Source organism: Lagenorhynchus albirostris, chromosome 1 (genome assembly GCF_949774975.1).
Source record: "Lagenorhynchus albirostris chromosome 1, mLagAlb1.1, whole genome shotgun sequence".
Classification (NCBI taxonomy): domain Eukaryota; kingdom Metazoa; phylum Chordata; class Mammalia; order Artiodactyla; family Delphinidae; genus Lagenorhynchus; species Lagenorhynchus albirostris.
In genome coordinates this window covers 90497989-90522881 of record NC_083095.1, presented here as the reverse complement: position 1 = coordinate 90522881, position 24893 = coordinate 90497989, and positions in this window count along the sequence as shown.

Sequence of the window (24893 nt, the reverse complement as noted above, 5' to 3'; positions counted from 1 at the left end):
TAAAGTGTTAAGGTCACACATCCTAAACAGCAGAGTCTGAATTCAAACCCAGGTGGTCTGATTCCTAAACCTTGTATTTCAGTTACCGTATGTCCTGCCCTGTTCTAGATTCTAGATCCACACAGACTGTAGGGTGGGAACTCTTGGGAGCTCGCATCGTACTGGGGAGTTGATATGCGCACAAAGGTACTTAGCACCATCAGGAGGGCTATGAAGACAGGTGTGCAGGAGACAGTGGGGCAGGGTGGAGCGACTTGTTGGTGGGCTACTTAGGTCTTCTGGCTCATGCAGTACCCAAGTAACTTGACATAGGAAGCTCTGCTCTCTCAGAGGAAACCCAGAGGCTGGAGGGGAAAAGGGATGTGAGCTGCAAAGGATTAAACCAGGTTGTCCACTTAAGGAAGGGGTTTGGCACTTGGTAGGACAAACCATAGCAATGCTGACCCACTTGACCCATCTCAATTGTTACCTATTGCCTGCCACGACTGGAATGCGGTGAAAACTTACAACTCTGCTGCATGAGGTGCTCACAAACAAAGATGCACCGCTTCTTGATCATCCAGAAAGGTACCAATGAAGTGGTTTGGAACACACTCTGTAGTCGTGTTATGATGCAGGATTTTTTGTTTGTTTCTTTCCCCGATTCAATCTTCGTTTGTTTGTTTACATTTCTACAAAGGGGTCCTTCAGGTCTCTACCTGCAAACTAGCTGAAGTTTTTAAAGGAATTAAAACTAGATATAAAAAGCCTTAATTGCTGTAGAGTACTAACTGTACTAAGTTGTACTAATTTCAGATATTCTCCCAAATAATAACATTCATTTCAAAAAAGAGGGGACTCTTAATGGTCCAGATATATTGCATTCATAGCATCTTCTTTCTTACAACATATCCTGTAAGCACCACAATGGTAAAGGCCAGGTGTTACCCGTCTTAGTGTCTCCCCCCGAAACTGAGCACTACCTAGCATTTTTGTATTATGAATGTATTTTTGTTTTGCTGTCTTCCCCCAACAGATTTAAGCTCCTGAGAGAAAAGACCTTGTCTGTCTTGTTCACTGCTGTATGCCCAGCACCTGGAGGGGTGCCTGACACATAGAAGAGCTCAATAAATATTTGATGATGAATGAATGACATATTAATTAAAACAGTGATAAAAAATAGTAGAAACTTAAAACATTTCCTAATGAATGAATAAATGAGGCTCAAAGACCTCCTTCCACCCCCAACAACGGAAGGAGTAGGCCAGAGCTAGATGGGATGCAATCTGCTTATTATGCCAAGTGTGTGTGCTGGTGGTGGTGTGAGGTGGGGTGAGGGTGAGGGGTGGAGTGGTGGGGTAGAGCTTCCTCAGTGCTATGCTTATAGCCAGTTATCTAGCTCTGTTTTACATAGATGTACATTTTCTATGTTCCTTAGATTTTAGAATAGTCGGTGGCATTCTTTCTCCCTAAAATAATGGAAAAAGAAATAATCTGTAGTTTTAGGCTCCGTATAGCTTACAATTCACTGCCATGAAACAACATTATCTATGTGTCTCATAAACACACTTGCATCAGCTCTACAATGTGTTTTGCATTGTACACTCTCTGTTAGCATTTTGAGGTTTTTATAACTCCAAGTTCCAGAAAAGAAGTTGTAGAAGTTCCAGATTTGTAGCAAGTTGCTGAGAGAACAACGGTTTGAGCATCCCTTCACTTACAAGAAGCCACATATTTGTCAATCTCAATTCTGCACAACAAAAGAGAAAAGTAAAAAATAAGCAAAAAGCCTCTGTGTTGTCAAAACAGTCTTTATAAAAGTCTGAGTGCTAAAGCCCATGCCTTTTACCCACAACAGCTCCAGGGCCCATGTTCTGTGACACAGTGCTGACCAGCAGTTTCCAAACCAGGCACAATGCAAAGAGCAAATGAGGAGGGCTTGGGGGCTTGGAGACAGTGAGAAAGGGCAGCAGAGAGCCAGGAAATTAAAGAAAAGAAGTAATAGCCATGGAAAGGAATACAAGGTGTCCACAAGCGTAGCCCTCCTGGAATCATTCTGGACAAGAGCTTTTCATACCACACCAATGTTTAAGGGCACTACTCTCCCAATGTGAACGTTTATTCTGTTAACTTTGCCCCAAAGGAAGAAATACATTGAATTTCTTCCGTTTAGGTAGGCAAGACCTGATGATCGCATTGTTTATGTATTTTATTTTCAAAAATGCTTATTTTCTCAGTAGAAAGGTCTGTCTTAGTCACTGTGAGCCTTGAGGTTTGGTCACCATAATTCAATTCGCTTTCAGTTCTTTAGAGGAGTCTATTACCAATCCAAACATGCAAAGGGACAATGATACGGCCACAGGACAGCATAAAGGGAAGTGTTTTGTTATAAAATTGGTACTCGGTGTAACATTCTCTCAAGAACATTGCATTCCAATGCTTAACAATCAGCTTCAACTCTCAGCCAGCTAATTCCAGGTCCACAGACAAGATTACCTAAACCGAGGACAATGCTAAGGGCAGAAACTCCCATCCCTGCTTCCAATTCCCCCTCGTTTCCTCTTTGTTCGCTCACGCTCTGTTTTCATCCTACGTCTTTATTCTTGCCCCCTTTCCTCACACCACTAGCAAGCAGCTCTTACATATATGCCCCTTCTTGCTCTGGTTCCCCTGAAAGGTGGCTACTTTACCTGAGCTTAATCCACACCACAGCCTCTTCTGAAAACATAACATTTTGACTATTGATTTCTGAACTTTCACCTTAGTGGCTCTTATTGGATGAACTTTCCTTCCTCAGAAACTATTTAATGCGTTTCCTAGCACTCCAGGACTGTGGCTTTTGCAATAACCTATGCATCTTAACTATCTGTAAACACTGTTCTATTATAAGAGTTAGTTTCCTATATAGCGTCCCATTTTTCTTTTATCTAATATATGCTCACTACAGAAAATACAGACCATACAGGAAAAATACACTTTAAAAATCTCCTGTAATGACATCAGCCTAATGATAAGCATGTCATGTATTTCATATGTATAAACATGCATGCACACACACACGTTCATTGTATTGTATATAAAGTTTTGTAATTTGGTTTTTCAATGTTTGAGCTTGAATATTTTCCCATGTCATTAAAAACTTATTGAAATAACTTAACACATATAATTTTGCCATAAAAACATACCATTGTCATTGCTGAATCATTTTTTTACTATTAGATATTTAGGATGTAAAAAAGGGAAGTTATCTTGCAGCTGAAATGTAGAGTAGTGCAAAGACTGTGGTATCTTAAATTCTGAAGCAAAGTTCTGTACTCTTCTCTGTGTGTATGTGTGTGCGTGCGTTTGTGTGTGTGTGTGTAGGAAGGCTGTGGTGGGTAGGTGAATCAATCATATGCAACCTTGACACAGGTGCCTTTGCTGTTGCTTCCATTATGATGGGGTTTATATGCTTTCACTCAGGTACTGCATACATAAGGAATGACGACAGAACCTCAGTCCTCTGTGTGCCATTTGCCATATAAAGACATATGTTCTGAACACATCTAGCTGTTTTAAGATCTTTGTAGCTGCCATATAACATAAAGTCATTCCTGAAATAACTTAATCCACTTTGAAGTGAGCTATATGTGTATCTGTTTCCTTTCCCCATCCTGCTTTCTTTCATTCTGCACCCTACATTGGAAACGATCATATCAGGCATTTCTGTAGTTTATTAACTATATTCTTTAGCAGTAGAAAAATAAGTAAATGCTGAAAAGCTTTCCTTTTTAATATTTCAGCACAGGGTATTGCTATTAAGATTCAAAGAAAAATTGTACCAAGAATAAATTATTGTACTATGAATAAGATAATAAATCTAGGAAGGAAGCAGATTACGAAAATTTTTCAAAACAGTAAAAACTGTAAGTGTACATTGTGGAGGGGATGTAGCTTGAGCCCCAGCCTGTTACTCCCCACTGCTAAGGTTCAGACATGTCTGCAAATCTTTATCACGCTGTAAGTGAAGATACAAGAAACATGAGTTCATATGGAACCCAAAGTTTTTCTTGGGATGGGGGGTGGTTAAAGGTGAACCCACTGTCGGAATGGGTGCTGAACTTACATGGTGACCCGGTATAAGTCTAGTAGGGGTAGGCTGGCAGTGACACTAAATTTTTTCCTGGAAAGAACCCATCCTAATGGAGGAGGGACTCAGTTGAGATGCTCTTACTCATGTAAAAGTCTTGGGTATTGGTGAGAAGCAGGGAGTCTGCCCACGGTGTGCGGTCTCTGACTCGATTCAGTCTCTGACCCAGAATCCTGGAAACATAGCCAGGTCCTGGGGAAAGTGGGGACTGGAAGCTAAAATGGAAAGAATCTAAACTAAGTCATTGGGGTTCAAGCCGCACTTCTTTAGGGCCTCTCTTAACTACAGAGGAAATCCATTCTTCTTACTGAACCGTGAGCTATGGGACAGTCTGGATATTTTCAAAGTAGCCACCAGGAGATAATGATCAGGTCAGACAGGGCTGCAAGAAAGACAAGGCCATTAGGCAGAACACAACATATGTACAATGTCTATTGTAAAAGGCAGTTGGGGCCATGAAAACAGTAGGGGCAGCAGCAGGTAGTGGGAGGTGGGGTCATCCCTGGTGGAGCTTCAAGTAAATACATGTGCTGTGAAAGGTGTTCCTGAGCACACGTGAGGTACTGCCTGGGAACTCCCAGCAGGACTTGGGAAGGCGGAAATTTACAGCATACCAGAGTTCCTGTTGGGGGCTGAGCCAGGTTAATGGGGCTATGGGTGTTAAGATTTAGTTAAGTCCTATGATTTACATATCACATACCTATGCCATTTTAGTGCAGAAAGACTTCAATTTTAAATACATTTTAGAAGCAGTGAACTTCAAAGACCTCCTTTGGGGTCAATTAAGACCTGCATATTTACCTTCAAGTATTTAAGAGAGTCATTAGTCAACAGAGGGGCAGCTATGCTAATGCATACTCAAATAGGAAGAGACTGATAAAATGGGCTCTGAAAAGGGCTTCTGCGTTTTGTTTTTAAGCTGGTATTTGTACTTTAGATCAACCTCTGTATACACAGGAATATGATGGTAACAATAAACTAGCGAATTATGCCCCAAATATGTATCTCAACATGGTTTTTCCTGCTGGAGTATGGTATACACTCACCCTCCCTCCCTCTATGCCTTTTTATTTTGTTTATTTAAAGTTTTACTTTTTAAGCTCTATGTGATGGACTGTGCAGATAACATAGATGCATAAGGGACAGTCACTAATCTTATGGCTACTCTGTTCTTCTCTGTGTTACACAATCCAAATCAGCAGAACAACTAGTGCAGGCACTTAAACATTTCAAGTCTAACGTCAGTGAAAATTCACAATACAGTTTTAAACTGTTGCATTTAGTGTTTATGGGCCTTTACTGACTATAGGAAGAACACATCAAATCCTTCACTATTTGCCTAATTTTCTTTTGAAAGTGTGAACCACAATAAACTATATGAATACAGGCTAAACAAAAGCAGAGTGTTTGCAATAATTCTAGGAGTAAATGTGTTTATCATTGTTTTCATCAATTTACAGTTTTTCCTTTAGGAAATTATTAGAGATTACCATGGATTTCAAAGGGAAAACAATTCAACATACAAATGTTCATTTAATTGTATCAGAAACACACAAGGTGCTGAAAGTATGGTTTAAATATACATACGTCAGGTAAGTGAAATATTGATTTTTGCAGGATATATTTTGTTGAGTGTGGATCCAAAGAAAATCTGACATAAGAGTTACACATCTCTACTTTGTAAATAATATACATTTATAGGTAATAATAATATGGATGCTCATACCAAAATATAGGAAGTTATTTGATGCTTATAAGTTCTTGACACACTGTTATTTAACTATGGGAAAATACATTATTAAGAGAATAATGGAAAGAAAACAAAAAAGTGGCCTCCTTCCTTCTAGACAATAGTTGGTAACTTTGCAATTTTAATAGAAATCTAGCAAATCAGGTATTGTAGCACTGTTTTCTCTTTCCAAAAGCGGTAAGGAGGAAGTTCGTATTCTATTGCTAAAATCTACAGCTGAAAATTCCTCTACAAGTAAAACCAGCCCTAATATATATAGTTAGTCTAGTTCTTGGTCATTATCAGGTTATTAGATTAATCTAGGAAAGATAATTGCTAGTGACAGAGCATCAGGAAAAGAAGTTTATGAATCAATAATCTATGGAATGAAGAGTTTGACATCCTTTAAATCATCTAAGTAAATTGCCATAATGCCCGTTTAAGGAAATGGCCGAGAATCCAAGTCTACGCCCATCTGGCACCCAAATGAGCCATTCCAGAATAATATTATCTTGACTGCAAAAAGAGAAGAATTTTTGTTTATATGTAAGCTGGAAACTTTTTTTTTTCTTTTGCGGTACGGGGGCCTCTCACTGTTGGGGCGTCTCCCGTTGCGGAGCACAGGCTCCGGACGCGCAGGCTCAGCGGCCATGGCTCACGGGCCCAGCCGCTCCACAGTATATGGGATCTTCCCGGACTGGGGCACGAAACCGCGTCCCCCGCGTCGGCAGGCGGACTCTCAACCACTGCACCACCAGGGAAGCCCAGCTGGGAACTTTTAAATAATAATCTTGAGAACTGAGAGTATAATACACTCTGAGGCCAAATTATGACCTCAGTTATAACAAAGACAGTACAGAGTCCTGAAAAGGGATAAGAAAGGAACAAAGAGAAGAGACAGGAAAACAAAGTGACCAGAGGAATGCTTCGCAGAAGCCCAGCATAAGCCTGGCCTCTCCCCCAGCCTTCTGCCTGACTGCGTTCACTCCTCATCCAGCACCAGCTCCTCTCTCCTCTAAGAAATGCCAGAGAACCCCTGCCAGTGCTTCATCAACACCAAACACAACAAGATAAATAGACTATAAGACCATATTGCATGATTCTCCAAAGAAACTGCTTCTCATAAGAACAAGAGTTCTCATTTGCAAGATGTACAAAATCTGGAACTACTTCTTAATTAAGTCTGTACTGTTCAATGAAAATATGTTTTTAAACACATTGGCATTTTCCCTTTGAAACCAATAATGCTCTACTTCTTGACATGTGTGTTTGTTTGTTTTCAATAAAAGATAAACAGATATTTACTTATGGTAATAGAGGAAAAATACGCCAACTGCTCGGTATAGTTAATATGTAGAAAGAGACAAGGATTTAGGTGTTCTCTAACGCAATCTGCTGCGGTCAATATCTTGCTTTGCAGCCCTATGGCAGTGTCTTAACCTTTCTGGGCCTCAGTTCCTAGAGCTTTAAGTTGAGAGTGTAGGAAAGGTTGTGACAAATGTATAAGGTTGTTTGATGATCTGTGATCCATCCACACCAGCCAATTCCAAAATGTCATGCTAGAGATACCATTTGGAGGGTCAGTTAGAGGATGTGATTGACTGACAGGGGGAGTCATATATGATTTTAATATACTTTTAGAAAAAGAAATATAAGATCTTATTCCCCTCAAATCCACAAAACATATTCCAATGCCCTTGACCTCATCTGATGCAATCCTTATCACTTGATTTAAGCAATTTTCTTCGAGCCTTCTTAGAAATGCATACATTTTAGCACTAGATGGTGCAATGTAAGCCATCCCTTGACTCTTAGATTTTAGAGATGGAAAAACTGAGGTCAAGGCACAACTCAGTAGCAAGAATAGTACCAGAGCCCAGATCCCAAGTTTTGTGCCTAGTGACCTTTCCATTGCCAGATGCGACCCTCAGAAGCTTGAGCTGGACACACGGACCATTGTTAGGCCTTGAGAATTCTAGTGAGGATCACAAGAAGACTTATTTCAACAGCTCGCATGTTCAAGGGCCACCAAGAGGTTAGTAAAATGAATGGATACTATATCATCTCTAGGTAAGAAATCATTATCGATCGAATTCAAACCACAGTCAAGGGGACACCATATTTCCTTGACACATCTGTAGCTAAAGGAAGAAAAATCGCAGCAGATGTGATGTTAGACTCCAGCAAGGTTTCCAAATCCCTGCTTCTTGGTACCCAGGCCCCTGTGTAGTTCCCTGCATGCTCTGTCAGTTGGTGTGTGTGACCATTAGAAAACAGCACAAGTGATGGTATGTTACTTCTGAAACTAGTTTTTGTCCCTGGTTCCTGGCACAAAGCTTCTAAAACCCTTAGAATTTCCTGAGTGATATGGGTGACTGAAGTGTCTTTTGTTCCAGGGAGATGACTCTTTGGCAGACCCTAGATAGCTTCAGGATGGGGGCTGGTCATGAGAAGGAACAAGGCTTCATTAGAAGCTTAGAACTTTCAGCCCCAAGCCCCAACCTCCAGGAGAGAGGGAATGGAGATTAAGTTAATTGCTGATGATTAAGTTAAGTTAATCAATCATGCCGACTAAATGAAATGTCCCTAAAAACCCATAAACAATGGGGTTTGTGAGTATACTGGTGTGCTTCAAGGGTGGTGTGCCTAGAAAGGGTGTGGAAGTTCCATACCCTGCCACTCCCTCCCAGGGTATTTTCTCCTAATGCATCTCTTCCACTAGGCTATTCCTGAGTTGTTTCCTTTCTAATAAATGAGTAATAGTAAGTAAAGCACCTTCTTGAGTTCTGTGAGTCATTCTAGCAAATGACTGAACCTGAGGGGGGGGATCATGGGAACCCCTGAATTTATAGCTGGAGGGGCAGAAATATGGATAGCCTGACATCTGAAGTGGAGACAGTCTTGTGGGACTGAGTCCTATAACTATGAAGCTTTCACTAACTCCAGGAGTTGCTGTCGGAATTGAATTGAATTGCTGGATACCCAATTGGATGGTACGAGAAAAAATACCTCTCAGGCTTCTTTCTTTCTTTTTCTCTCACTTTCTCTTTATCTCAGATCACTCACTCTGGGGGAAGTCAGCTGCAAAGTCTCGAGGATACTCAAGTAATCTATGGACCGTCCTAGTAAGGAGGGATTGAGGCCCCGGGGCCAGCAGCCATGTTAATGAGCCACTGTGGAAGTGACTGCGGGACTCACACCTTGACTGCAGCCTTGTGAGACCTTGACCCAAGCTGCTTCTAGACTCCCAGCCCTCAGAAACTATGTGAGATAATATGTGCATGTTGCTGTAAGCTGCTAAGTTTCTGGGTAATTTGTTACACAGCAATAGGTGATTATTACAGTCCATGTTTCCTTATATCTACTCCATTTTAAGGTCCCTGTCATAAAATCCACCAAGGGTGGATCCTAGAGTTTGAAAAAAAGAAAGAATCCAACAAATTACCCTCAGATTTTCAAATAAAACAAACAGACATTCTAAGTTTAATGTATATTATTTGTTAGCAGAAATCACAAATACTCCTAACAGCTAATTCACTACCACCAAATTTCAAGTTTCAGTAGCTCTCCAAGACTATTTTCTTCTATTGTTTTCATTGAAATTATTAGCGTTCTTGTTTAGTTATCTTTAAACAAACAGTGGAAAGGGTATCCACCTCTACTCCTAAGAAATTAAGTAGATCAAGACTTTCTAGGCTCTATTTTTTTCTCAATGCTTTACTTTTTTCCCCAACCAGATGGGTTCTAGAATCTTTTTAGAAATTACGTTTTTTTTTTTTTTTTTTTTTTGCGGTACGAGGGCCTCTCACTGTCGTGGCCTCTCCCGTTGCGGGGCTCACGGGCCCAGCCGCTCCGCAGCATGTGGGATCTTCCCGGATCGGGGCACTTACCCATGTCCCCTGCATCGGCAGGCGGACTCTCAACCACTGCGCCACCAGGGAAGCCCCAGAAATTACGTTCTTTAATAGTAATTATATGTTGAGCAGTTCTTTATGTAAAGCTTTAGTCCACAAGCTCAGATGGGCAAGAAATATCCTATTTCTTCATTTAAAAAGAATCAAGTTAATTTGGTTCCTGATTTCCATTTTACCAGACAGATAAGAAATCCAATCTCAGTTGGTATTGAGGCTTCCTCCTCCCCCATCTCCCAGCATCTGGCCATGGTCTTAATCATTGCCAAAGCATCAGGGAGGGCCTCTGGCCCTCCGTTCCGACACTGGTCCTTTATGTGCTTATTTTGATACTGCAGCATGTTTTCTTCCAGCCCAAGCTGGGTGATATGCTTGCAGTGGTGGGAGAAAAACTAAGGAGAGAACAAACACTACATAATCCCTCAACAGATCATCCTGTGGCAGGGAGTCAGAGAAGAAATTAAACGAAAGAAAAGAAGCAAGCAACAAGGTGGCAGCCTTCAGGCTTCTTAAACACTCAATAGGAAACAGAAATGCAGAAACAACATACTAAGGGATAAAAGCAGGTTACTGTAAGAAGCACCATTTAAATTGCAAGAGCTGGGGGAATCCACAGAAGAAAATGACAGGAATGGACTGGGTTTAATAACAGCAAATCTATGCATATACAATCCCTCATATATGTGTGGAATTTTATATATTATGAAGAACTTTTTCCACATTTATAATTTTGTTTGAGATACTCTTTACAGTGAGGTCAGTAGGATACAAGTTAACAACTTCATTTTACAGATGAGGAAACTGGGCCTCAGCTAGCTTTGGTGACTTGTTCAGTATCACAGGGCTGGTTGGGAGTGGAATATAAAACTAGGCCCAGCTCCCCTTCTACCAAGTCCTTTCTCTGCCCCCTCTTCCACTTCTAGGTGAATTGGTTCTCTGAAAAAGGTTAAGTTCTAAAGTAGGATTGGAAGCATCTACATGGACAAAGAGAAGAGGCATCCAAGTGTGATAAGGAGTGTGGGTAGCTGAGGGAGAACATGAAAAATACATGAGAAGGAAATAATCAAGGCAGGTGGAAGGTTCCAGATATAGAAGAGAAAAGCCAGGGTGTGGAAAAGAATGCTGAGTGGTGACTAAGCGGGCCATTGATATTAGACAGCAAATTTTCCCCTTCCACCCCTGACTCAGAAGTTTATCTCCTACGTCTCTTCATACATAAATAACCACCAAGAAAGCACCAGTATCTTGACCTAGTAGTACATCATCCAATTCAGGCATATACAATCCCTCTTTGGGCCCTTTCTAAATCTTAGACACAGTGAGTGACATCATTCTCATTTCCTGTTCTCTAAATCCTATACCCAAGGCTCACACAGGCATACCATGGGGATATTGCCAGTTCAGATCGAGACCACTGCAATCAAGTAGATACTGCAACAGAGTGAGTCACATGAATTTTTTGGTTTCTCAGTGATGTAAAAGTTGTGTTTATATTATACTGTAGTCTCTTAAGTGTGCAATAGTATTATGTATAAAAAAACAATGTACGTACCTTCATTTAAAAATACTTTATTGATAAAAAATTCTATCACCTGAGCCTTTAGCAAGCCATATCTTTTTGCTGGTGAGGGTCTTGCCTTGGTGTTGATGGCTACTGACTGATCAGGGAGGTGGTTGCTGAAGGCTGGAGGCGGGGGCGCTGCAGCAATTTTTTGAAATAAAACAATGAAGTTTGTAGTATCAATTGATTCTTCTTTTCATGAGCAATTTCTCTGTTGCATGCAATGTTGTCTGATAGCATTTTACCCACCACAGAACTTTTTCCAACATTGGAGTCAATCCTCTCAAACCCTGTCATTGCTTTATCAACTAAGTTTATGTAATATTCTAAATCCTTTGTTGTCATTTCAACAGTCTTCACAGAATCTTCACTAGGGGTGGATTCCATCTCAAGAAGCCACTTTATTTCTTCATCCATAGGAAGCAAATCCTCATCTGTTGAAGTTTTATCATGAGATTGCAACAATTCATTTACAGCTTCAGGCTCCACTTCTAATGCCTGTTCTCTTGATATTTCCACCACATTTGTAGTTACTTCCTCCACTGAAGTCTTGAACCCTTCAAAGTCATCCATGTGGGTTGGAATCAATTTCTTCCAAACTCCTGTTAATGTGCGTATTTTGACCTCTTCCCATGAATCATGAATGTTCTTAATGGAATTTAGAATAGTGAATCCTTTCCAGGAGGTTTTCAATTTACTTTGCCCAGATTCATCAGAGGAATCACTATCTCTGGCAGTTATAGCCTTACAAAATGTATTTATTAAAGAATAAGACTTGAAAGTCAGAATTACTCCTTGATCCATGGGCTGCAGAATGAATGTTGTGTTAGCAGGCATAAGAACAACATGAATCTCGTGGTACATCTCCGTTAGAGCTCTGGGTGACTGGATGCGTTGTCAATGAGCAGTAATATTTTGAAAGGAATCTTTTCTGCTGAGCAGTAGCCTCAACAGTGGGCCTAAAATATTCAGTAAACCATGTTGTAAACAAATGTGTTTTTACCTAGGCTTTGTTCCATTTACACAGCACAGGCAGAGCAGATTTAGCATAATTCTTAAGGGTCCTAGGATTTTCAGAATGGTAAACGAGCACCGACTTCAACTAAAGTCACCAGCCACATATTAGCCCCTAACAAGAGAGTCAGCCTGTCTTTTGAAGCTTTGAAGCCAAGCGCTGACTTCTCCTCTCTAGCTATGAAAGTCCCAGATCGCATCTTCTTCCGATATAAGGATGTTTATCTACATCGAAAGTTGGTTGCTTAGTTTACCACCTTCATTAATGATCTCAATTAGATCTTCTGGATTAACTTGCTGCAGCTTTTACATCAGCACTTGCTGCGTCACCTTGTTTGGATGTTATGAAGATGGCCTCTTACCTTCAGCCTCATGAACCAACCTCTGCTAGCTTCAAACTTTCCTGCTGCACCTTCTTCACCTCTCAGTCTTCATAGAATTGAAGAGAGTTAGGGCCTTGCTCTAGATTAGGCTTCGGCTTAAGGGACTGTTGTGGCTGGTTTGATCTTCTCCCGAGACCACTAAAACTTTCTCCATATCAGCAGTGAGGCTGTTTTACCTTCTTATCATTCACTGGAGTAGCACTTTTAATTTCCTTCAAGAACTTTTCCTTTGCATTAATAACTTGGCTAACTGTTTGGCATCAGAGGCCTCGCTTTTGGCCTAGCACTGCTTTTGACACGCTTTCTTCACTAAGCTTAATCATTTCTAGCTTTTGATTTAAAGGGAAAGATGTGCAACTCTTCCTTTCACTTGAACACTTAGAGGCCATTGTAGGGTTATCAACTGGCCTAATTTCAACAATGTGTGTCTCAGGGAATAGGGAGGCTGGAGGAAAGGGAGAGAGACTGGGGTAAGCCAGTCAGTGGGGCAGTCAGAACACACACAGCATTTATCGATTAAGTTTGCTCTCTTATATGGGCACAGTTCTTGGTGCCCTGAAACAATTTCAATAATAACATCCAAGATCACTGATCACAGATCTCTATAACAAATATAATAAGAATGAAAAAGTTTGAAATATTGTGAGAGTTACCAAAACGTGACACAGAGATATGAAGTGAGCAAATGCTGTTGGAAAAATGACAGTGATAGACTTGCTGGACATAGGGTTGCCATAAATCTTCAATCTGTAAAAAATGCAATATCTGTGAAGTGCAGTAAAGCAAAGTATGATAAAATGAGGTATGCCTGTATTCTGGTCTGGACCATACAGACAGGTGAAGTCTTTAAGATGTGCATCATCTTCATGTGCCATTATGCCTCTGTAATTCTTACTGATACACCATATTGGCACTCACGCTGACCCCACATAAACCAGTGCAAGAGCTTCCAGGGAGGTGCTACTCAAGCTCACTTCCTTCCATGGAGTGCAAAGACAGGAAATAGTGCACTGTATCTTTAAGGGGAACAACACAGAAGGTCTCTGAAGAAATAATGGGATGGAGGGCCAATTTAGAATGAGATGCCAGATGGGTACAGTGGACCATTATGACGCTGTAATGCTTTGTTAACCTTTCCATAAAGATCTTATGTGGCCTAAAGCTCTGATGTTGAGAATCTACACTGATTTATGTGTTTAGAAATAAGAAATTTACTAGCAAACGGAAAAAAAAATTCTACCAATATTCAACCTCTCCTGACTATACCCCTCTTTCAACATTGTTAGCTATTTTCATAAGCAACAGTTTTTCACAAATAAAAATTTTCAAAATCCTCAATCACACCCATATCCCAGAGCCTGGCCTTAGTTAGAAAGCTTTGTGGCTCTGACTCAGTAGAGCTGGTTATCCTCTTTAACTGGATTGATGGCGACAACGGCAATGACCTTAGATGAGATTGCCTGTAATGTAATTATGCTTCCTTCATCAGTGTGAGCTGGACTTGTGGAATACATACAGAAGATGCCTCCAGTTACTGAGAGGTTAAGGAGTGCAACGTATTGCCTCACGAATCATGTTTGTTACTGTATAGGATTTTAAAAATTATGTATGAAGCTGAAGGCATTATGCCTCTAAAGCAGCTTTTCTGGTCCAAAAACATTCCTATATAGAGCTATACTCTATTAGTGAGATGGCTACAGTCCAGAGCTCTAGTTTTTATCTAAATAAAAAAAATATTTTAAGGACTCAACAGAGAGTACCAATAGCAAATCTGTATTTTCTTGTCTAGTTACTGCTTATTGTTTATTAACAGTGATTACATACAAAAAACCATTTTTTAAAAGCATTCAATACACAGTACAGTTTAACTTGATTTTTCGCTATGATTTGAAAACTTACTGTTTCTGAAAGTAACATAATAAATAATGGAGATACATTTAAAATAGACTTTAGGATAGAACCATAATTAATACCTAAGAAGCCAGCTGCTTTGCTACAATGTTGCCTCTTTCTATTTTTCAATTAACACATGGAGAACTTAAAATGTTTCAATTGGAAGCCCATCCTCTAAACAGGACAAGTCTGCCAAACATACTACAAACACATGTAGTAGTTTAGGAGAAATGGCACATACTGGAAATCCACCTCAATCTTATTAGCTTTAGCATTGCTCTCATTAAAAATAGAGCTGCTTATGAGTTTTTCCTTCCCAAGCATATGAAACATAGAACTTGGAAATGTGCCTTTTGAACAACTTATTCCTGTATTCATAAACCAGATGGTGCACATCAAATGCATCCTGATTTTCTAATGAAATAAAAAAGGGTTCCTATGGCGTTCTTTCACAAGATGAATGCATCCTCAATTGCTGGTTTTGATAGATACTCCTGGAAAGTTGAACAACTTGGCGAATGCTGTCCTGCTGGACCTGCTCCCCTGAGCGTGGTCCCAGCTCTTTACTTGGGTGAGGCCAAGTTGAATTCTTTTGAATTCTTCCAAAGTAGGTTCTAGGAGCAGTGCAGGCTCTTCCACAGTCACTCACAAAGAAACCTTCTGTCTTTGAACATCAGAGACAGATATGAAGAATCTGCTGTCTCATAAAAGGTCTGACCAAGCAAGAAAAAGCCTCTCTCTCTCTCTCTCTCTCTGTGTGGTTCACTGCTTAGTCAAGCCATCAAGCCATTTTCGTAGGATGCTTTCATTACTAACACCACCAATAAAAACCTAATTCTGGGCACCATTTGAATGTCACACTCATGACTTTGAGACACCAAACAGTAAAAATGTATTCAAAGCCAATAAAATTATGCTGGATTTTTCCAACAAATTACAGAAAAATATAATATCGTTTACCTTGGGGAAGGTTGGTTTGTATGGCCAAAAACCTGAAAAAAGAAAAAAGGATTAATTTCTTGTTACTTCTGACCTTGCCACCATGATACTGCATTAAACACAGCTGTGGTATGCTTATTACTTTAGTAAATCCACATGTCATTTTTCTCTTGCTGGAAGTAACAGAATGGTTTAAGCCAAGCTGGATTTTAACCTGAATCCAGTTTCTCTATTTAATTCCACTATTAAGTCTGGAATACGTTCAGCTGAGGAAAAACATCCATCGGCATACTTGAAGAAAACTGTGGCAGGCTACACATTGTAGTTTGAAACTTTTTTTAAACTTCTGACAACTTGAAGACCTCTGGTCTGCTATGTCTTATTTTATCTCACTCCACAGATGAGAAAAAATTTTCTTTGTGCTGAGACATCCTATTTCATGAAATTCAACATCGTATGTCATTTTTCTTCATGAACTGCTCTAATTTAACGGTTACGCTAGAAAAGAACACACTACCAACAGGTTCAGCCATATAACACCCCAAACCTGGAAATAACAAGTTGGATGCTTCACAGCCTACACGATAAATCAGTTACTCCATCAATTCTACAAGCCTAAGAGTCTGAAAATGGAAGGAAGGTATTTTGAACAGCATTGTACAAAAGCTGTCGCTGGGTTAGGTGTTCAGTTAAGCTGAACAACACGCCTTTTTCTCAGTTTGCTTTGCAGAAATATTTATTTTACATTTTAAATATGTGTATCTTCCAACTTGGGCTAGAAAGACCTAATTAAAAATAACACCCCTACCACCAAGTTACGGTAAGGTTAATCAATACTCCAGGATTTGAAAAATTTTCCCCAAATGTCACACAGTTCCCTGGGGCCTGGGAGTTTTCCTCTCCTTAAGGTAGGAGACTGCTTCTCCTCTTGGTGTTGTACCACTAAAAAAAAAAAAGTATTTAGCAAACAGGTACCAAATCAATCAAAAGGTTAGCATTCTTTTTATTTTAGTGCTCTTTCTTAATGGGCAAAAATTGATTGATTAGTTCACCTAGAACATTCTTAGCCTTAGGGCAGAAACAGCACTTTGTAAACAGTAGTGGACTGGATTTAAACAAGAAAAGAAAATCAACATTCAAGAATACAGTGAACTTCAAAAATGGAAGAAAAGAGAAAAAGCAAGGTCTGAAAGCATATTGAAATTCCTATATATTTAAAATCTTATGTATATGTTTTAAGTTGTACTGGATTGTCAAGTGTGTACTGGTGCTGTATCTTCATTGGAAATGTACTTACATGATGACATCTAAATTCATCTGTATAGTTTATACTATCACCTTAGTTTCTCTAAGTTTCCCTTAGTTTCCTTCAATTTCTTTTTGAGAAAAAAAAAATCAAGGTACTTCCCCAATAAATCCACAACCTCTGCCGCTTCCCTCCACCCTCACTTCCATACTGACTTCAAAGCTACTTTCAGGAAGAGGCTTCTTCCAGTGGAAAATCTGTTGACCTTTCAGATAAGACAGGGGGTGAAACAGAGCAGCAGCTAATTCCTTGCCACTGGCTAGAATAAAGTAAGAAGAACTCTCAGGACTTAGTCACATGAATCCCCTTTTACTCTGACCCTGTTCTACTATTTATTGTTTGGGCATCTGGAAGTATCATGTCCCTGGCACAATAAGTTATATTGTAGGGAAAGTGGTTTTTAAATTTAAGTGTACATGAGCGTCCCTTAGCGGAGCTTATTAAAAATGCAGATTCCTGAGCTCTAACCCAGCTCTACTAAATCTGAATCTCTAAAGGGTTAGTGCCCAGGAATGTTTATTTTCAGTAACTTTCCAGGTGACTTTGATCAGATGGTCATTTGGAGAAACACAGACTTAGGAAGATAGGAAAAGTCATCTCAGTCTGTGCCAAGTGCCAAGCTTTGGGTGGGTAAGTCTATTATATGGATATCCCATCTCAGAATACATAATAAATGTTTAAGTTTGAAAAATAGTATACAATATATAAGTACAATGTGTTCTTTACTTGCAAACGTTTTTCCTTCTCCTTTATGATTTCCAAATAGATAACTGACCTGCCTTAAGCATTATTTTCCTGTGGTAACCTATAAATCACTGAAAAAGGAGGAAGTTTAGGTAATATAGACTCTAATTAACATGGCCCTTATTTATTGTTTAACTCCAGTTAAATCATAGAATCCTTGAAATTTATAGCTGGAAGGATTTCAGAAGAAAAATTAGTCCAATCCTTTCATTTTTCTAGGTAAAGAAGCTTTCATGCAGAGATTAACTTTAGGATTATTTTATAAATGGGGGTGATCTGAAAGATTAATGGAAAATTTTAGCTATGATCTTGAATAATCGCCAGGTATCTGCTTAATTTTTACCCCTTCTCAGTGCAGATGGAAATATACACAAAAAGAACTATGTAAGTAAATACAATTAATCATAATCAATCATGTGTCTCCGATTTGCCTAGAACTAAAATACTGCAATGGACACATGGCATCCTGCTGGTTCTAATTTTCCAACAATTCATTAAACATTTCATGCTTTGCTTGTGACAGCACAAACCTTTCAACTTCCTATTATAATTAATGTTATGAAAGGTATCAAAGTGCCCAAATACGTGCCATGAAGTCCTTGAGGGTGGGATGGCCATTTCCAATACACACAGCGTTTGCATAACTTATAATAAACATATTATCATTTTCTTTGTATCAGCCTCAGGACTTCACTTTCTTCATCTGTAAATGTTGGGCTTGGATTAGATGATATCTAAGAATCGAACAGTATGATACAATCAAGCTAAAACAAAAGGTCTGGTATAAAGATGCCAACTTTTAATTTAAAACATATAAAAATATTTCAGAAGAGATCATCTCTCCCACCACCATCATTTCACTGAACAGGAAAATTTTAACCCCAAAAGCATAGGAAGCACATAGTTTCAAAATAAAGATAACTTTTAATTTGAAAAAAACATTAACTTTGTAAAGTGCTACAGTGTCCTTATGTTTTCCATATTGCTACAGATTCACAAATAACTCTGTCACGGACCCAGTGCCAATCAATGACCTACTCTTTGGGAGCCACTGCTGTAAAGTTCTTCTACAAAGAACTCAGAGGCAGCATTTCCCTACGTTTATCTGACACAACACTCATCCCCTGAGATGCTTCTAAATAAAGGGTTTCCTGGTTTTAGAACCAAAGGGCGAGGCGGTGGTGGGTGCTTCACAGCACAATCCCCTTTTAGAGATTCTTGGAGAATAATATATACAGCGTTCTCTTGAAATAAATGAAATGTTAACTTTATTTCATCTATGATTTTTAAACTATTATTTACCCCAGGAAACATTTTTTGCACATTGTACCTATTCACATTCTGCAAAACTAGTATTCTGCATAGCACACTGTCAGAGAGCGTCTTGTAATCTTCCCTAATCGGCTCCACACCCTGACCTGCCAATTATAGTTAACAGGCCCACCCTTCCCCCACTTCCCAATGGTAACTCTAGGGGAAGCTTTGACATACACTCAAGAAATATTAGTTAAGTGGACTGAAAGTGAGCTCAAGACTTGCAGGCCAGTTCAGAATAAAGCCCTGGGGAGAGGAAGGCTTGGTCTTCATGAGGGAGATGGTGTCCTCCCATGCCCGTCAGAGAAACTCATGTCTCCTAGGCCCTCTCTCTTCCGGGTCACTTCGGCAGGTTCGGCTGGTATGACAGCCGAATAACAATGGCATAAACAAGATAACTTTGATTTTTCTCTCATATACATAATGACTAACATAATACATAATAGTCCTGAGCAGTGGTTCTCAAAGTGCACCTCCAGGGCAGCAATATCCGCACCAAATTCTTTCTTGTTGTTGTTTTTTTTTTCATTTTTTAAATTAATTTTTATTGGAGTATAGATTTACAATGTTGCATTAGTTTCTGCTGAACAGCAAAGAGGGTCAGTTATACATATACATATATCCACTCTTTTTTAGATTCTTTTCCCATATAGGTCATTACAGAGTATTGAGTAGAGTTCCCTGTGCTGTACAGTAGGTCCTTCTTAGTTATCTATTTTATATATAGTGGTGTGTATATGTCAATCCAACCTCCCAATTTATCCCTCCCATCCCCTTTCCCCCTGGTAACCATGTTTGTTTTCTACATCTATTGACTCTATTTCTGTTTTGTAAATAAGTTCATCTGTACCATTTTTTAGATTCCACATATAAGCGATATCATATATTTGTCTTTCTCTAACTTACTTCACACAGTATGACAATCTCTAGATCCATCCATGTCATTGCAAATGGCATTATTTCGTTCTTTTTTTTTTTTTTTTTTTAAAGAAATGCATATTCTTGAGAATACCCTCACATCTACTGAGTCAGAGGCTCACCCAGCCCTCCAGGTGCTGTCAGAACTTCCAGTTTCTAAACTTTCAGAAACACTGCTCAGAGGTAGCTGGTCGAAGGCTGGAATGGGGACGCTGCTCCACGGGGTCTTTTAGGAACCCAGGCTCCTTCTCTCTTGATGCTTCACTCACTACACCTTAGGATGTTTCTCTTACACTCGTGATCCCAAATGACTTGCTACCACATGTGTTCAGTCACAACTCCTGTGCTCTGTTCCTCAGGAAATATTTTCTAAACCAGGTTCCTGCTCTGAGCTCTTCAGCCATCATCAACTCCACCTGGACGGCTGTAACTGTCTTCTAAAGAACTCTGTCATGCCCACCGATTCTCTTCAACTTAGTCCATCCCACCTAACTAGCAGAGCTATCTTTTTAAAAATGTGATTTGTTGTCTCTTTCTTACTAGGCCATCATCTGATTCCCCTGCAAAGCCAAAATGAAGGTCACAGAGTCTTTCAATATCTTGCACCTATCTTTCTTCTTAATTATCCCTCACCCCCTCACCTGGACATCTTCGGGATCCCAGCTGCAGTAAACACCATTTCCAGAATTTACCACACCACTTCCACCCGCACGTTTTTACACATGCTGTTCCCCTTGCTTGAAATGTCTGTGTTCACCCTCCTCTACACACACACACACTCACACTCACACACAAGCCCTCAGACACAACCTTCTTTTTCACCTGATAAACACCTGCTCATCTTTCAAAATCTAATCTACACATCACTTCTGCGGGGCCTTTCTCCACTTCCCCATGCTTGGTTACTCGCTCCCTTCTGCTCCCATTGTAGCTATTCCTACTTATTCTAGAATACTCATCATATTGTATTTTAATTTTCTGTGTACAAATCTGCCTCCCAGATTAGATGGGGAGTTTCTTGGAAGCAGGCACTGCTACTTATTCAGTAAACATTAAATGCCCACTTTGTGCCCAGAAGTTCATATCCTGAGGCCTAGGGCCTAGCACAGTGTCTGTGTTCGATTGGTACCCAATAATGGCTAATTTAAAGCATGAATGCATTAATGTTTCCTGTGAACTCTCTCAAGGATGTTATGATTGTAATATACCTGTGGGTGTCCCTGAGAAACACACATGGAAGCATCTTAGTTGTTAGTGATATATTAAATCTGCTAAATTCAGAAATGGGATAGTGTTTTCAGAATAAGTATTGGCCTTTAAAGAGCAAAAGAAGAGGGAGGAGGGAAATGAGAAAAACCCTGAGATCAGGGCAAAAGATGTGAAATTTCTACACTCAAAGCAAGGAATGTGTTTGCATGTGGGGAAATTGGGCAGAACAGTCCTGTAACAGTGATTGCAGCTCTACAGAGAAACAAATATTATCCTTCCAAGTTTGTAAGACTTAATGGCACCTGTCCCTCTTGCTGAGCTTGAGATGGTGAATTATGTTGTCTGTACACTGACAAATTTAAATTCCCGCAGGCATAGTTGACTATGACGCCACTGCACCCTGAAATCTTTCCCTTCAATTTTTAAAAGAAGGGAGAATGTCCTGATGTGTGAAGCTTTTCCTCTGATTATTTAAAAAATAAAATCTTTCCAGGCAATTGCCTAAACACAAGAGCTTAAATTAAAATGCTCATTTTGAGAATTTCTCATGGAATTCCCTGTTTGGATTAAAGGTAGAGATCTTTTCTTGCCTAATGATAAGACAAAGAGTAATGAATGCTTCTGAAATTCCAAACCAAGTTAGAATCAAGGACATTCAGCAGAGAGAAGTGGTATGGTTATGGCTCTCAGGAAGAGGCAGAAGGGCAAGCCAATCGTTTCATGGTCTGTCCTGTGCCAAGACCTAGCTTTGTTTATTCGATCAGTGAATCCATTCTGGAAGGTTATGCTCATTATGGTACTTTGTCACTAATAAGATAAGGGAAACAATGCGATTGCCAAGATTGTTACTTTTCAGAATGAGTCAAGCGATATATATGCAGTTATGATGAATAATTGTTGGATGTAAAATATTATGGACTATAGTTACAATTTGTCAATGATGGAGCCACTATACAATGCAAATAAAAAATTCCACAATCTTTTCATAATTTTTATGAACAGCCCTATTCTAGATGCAAATTTTTATTTATGTAGTTTTCATAGGTTGTAATTTGACATAGTCTCTGTCTCCTATGCAAGAGGTTTGTTGTAAACACTCTATTTAGCTTGCAATTATCATACAGTTAAATGACTAATCACAGAAACTCACTCCATGGTCATTGACAAAAATGGTCACACTTACAGCTGAAATTAACACAAAGAAAAATGGATCTGCCTCTCACCCACACCCAGGAAGTCAATCACAGAAAAATGTCCCAAACGTGACCACAATTTTGAGATGAGATACAGTTAATCTGTGCTGTCTGAGCCAGAAAATTTCATATCGTAGGTCTTGATTTCCCACTCGAAGTACAGCTGAGTAAAATGAAGAAAGATGGGGAGAATTCATCCACAGCAACAGGGTAAGACATTCTGGAAGTATGTCTGGATGAGATGCTTGAACTCTATTTCAAAACATTTTTCTTCCCCACTAACCCTTCTCTTATGGCCTACCAAATAAAAAGATACTGATTTTTTTTGGGGGGGGGGGAAGTGACTTTTTATCTTATTTTATTATTTTATTATTTTTTCTTGTGGTACGCAGGCCTCTCACTGTTGTGGCCTCTCCCGTTGCGGAGCACAGGCTCCGGACGTGCAGACTCAGTGGCCATGGCTCACGGGCCCAGCTGCTCCGCGGCATGTGAGATCTTCCTGGACCGGGGCGCGAACCTGTGTCCCCTGCATCGGTAGGCGGACTCTCAACCACTGCGCCACCAGGGAAGCCCAAGATACTGATTTTTAATGAAATGTACTTATGAAACAATGACCATATCTTTCTAGCTCCCATTACCTTGATTTCAGAAATAATATCTAGTTCATGTTAGAGACTTCTGTTAGGGCTGGAAAACTCAGAAAATGTCACCAAGAATGCCATGGACAGCAGGAGACAACTGCTCCCCCCTGGATTTCACTCCTACCCCTGCAGAGTTTGTCTGAAAAGGTGTTGGGGTCTTTTGGAGTGTGTTGATCGTATGCAGCTTTCTTTCCTGTTCTCCACTGTGGCTCTTTCAAAATGTCATTCTCCCAAAGTTCTCTCTCCTATCATATTTCTTATCAGTGTCAGCAGATAATCTTGCTTCTCCAGACTGAGAGACACTAGAAGCCAATACATGGGAACTCTCCCAACAGGCTGAAACTTCTATACTGACCTCCTCCTCCCTTTCTTCACCTACGCATTTGCTGTGTCTTCACTCATCCTCACCTGCTTCTCTCCTGATATAATGAAAGAGGTGTTTCTCCCACAGTCTAAAGCTGAACCCTCTAACTAAATCTTGAATCCTATCCTCTCATAGCTCTTCTCTCCTATATTTTCAACTTTTAGAATAGCTTTCCCATCGATATCTCAAATCACAAAGCAAATGAAAACTTTCCATAAACCTTTCTACTCCTTAGAAATCAAACGTCCTTAAAGAACTGCTTCCAACTCGTGTGCTGTGTTGGTCAGTTCACAAAAATGACCCTACAACGAACCATTCCTCCTGGTCTTCAGGTCCTTGCTGGGCTGGACTTGTGACTCACTTTTTGGGCAAAGGGATGCAGCAAAGGGACACTGTGGAACTTCTGAGGTTAGGTCAAAAGAAGTCTTGCCCTTTCTACCCGGGTCTCCTGGAACACTCGCTTGCAGGGAAGCTAGTAGCCACGTAAAAAGTCCAACTAGCCTGAGATTGCTGTGCTGGTAGGAAACCCAAACTGGCTATATGGAGAGGTGGTGTGGAGAGAGAGAGAACAATGCCCGTCCAGCCCCCAGAAGTTCCCATCAACCCAGGTGAGTACCTGCCATGTGGGTGAGGAGCCCTCTTGGACATTCAGCCCAAGAGAACCTTCAGTTGGTTCCAGCCCCAGTCAAGACGTGACCTCAACCATATGAGAGATACTGTATTAGTTTCTGAGGGCTGCTGTAACAAAGTACCACAAACTGAGTAGCTTAAAACACCAGAAGTTTACTGTCTCATAGTTCTGGAGGCTGGAAGTCTGAAATGAAGGTGTTAGCAGGTCCATGCTCCCTCTGAGACTCTGGGAAGAATCCTTGTTTGCCTTGTCCTAGCTTCTGGTGGGGGCTGCATGGGCATTGATCAATCCTTGTCACTCCTTGAATTGCAGCTGCATCACTCCAGTCCCTGCCTCTGTCATCACATGGTGTTCTCCCTGTGTGTTTTCTAAGGACACCAGTCATTTTGAATGAGCAGCCCACTCTACCCCAGGATGACCTCATCTTAACTAGTTATATCTATAAAGTTCCTATTTCTAAGTAAGGTCACATTCTAGGTACTGGGGGTTAGGACTTCAACGTATGTTTTTAAGGGACAAAATTCAGCTCATAACAGACCCCAGTCTAGAACCACTCAGCTGAACATAGTCAACCTGCAAAATGTGAGAATAGTAACACCCTTAAAAAATGCAGGATCTGGGCTTCCCTGGTGGCGCAGTGGTTGAGAGTCCGCCTGCCAATGCAGGGGACACGGGTTCGTGCCCCGGTCCGGGAAGATCCCACATGCCGCGGAGTGGCTGGGCCCGTGAGCCATGGCCGCTAAGCCTGCGCGCCCGGAGCCTGTGCTCCTCAACAGGAGAGGCCACAGCAGTGAGAGGCCCGCGTACCGCAAAAAGGAAGGAAAAAAGAAAAAAAAAATGCAGGATCTGCAAAGTGCAATAAAACAAGGTATACCTGTACATCTACCTCCTTTCCTCAGTGAAGTCTATCAAAATGACCAAAGAAATTTGTATGCAAGAATAAATTCATCAAACCCCCGAAAAACAAAGGGTGACCTCGGCAGACCAGAATCTTGAAGCATTTCTTAAAGATGCAAAGCAGGTGTAATTAGATTG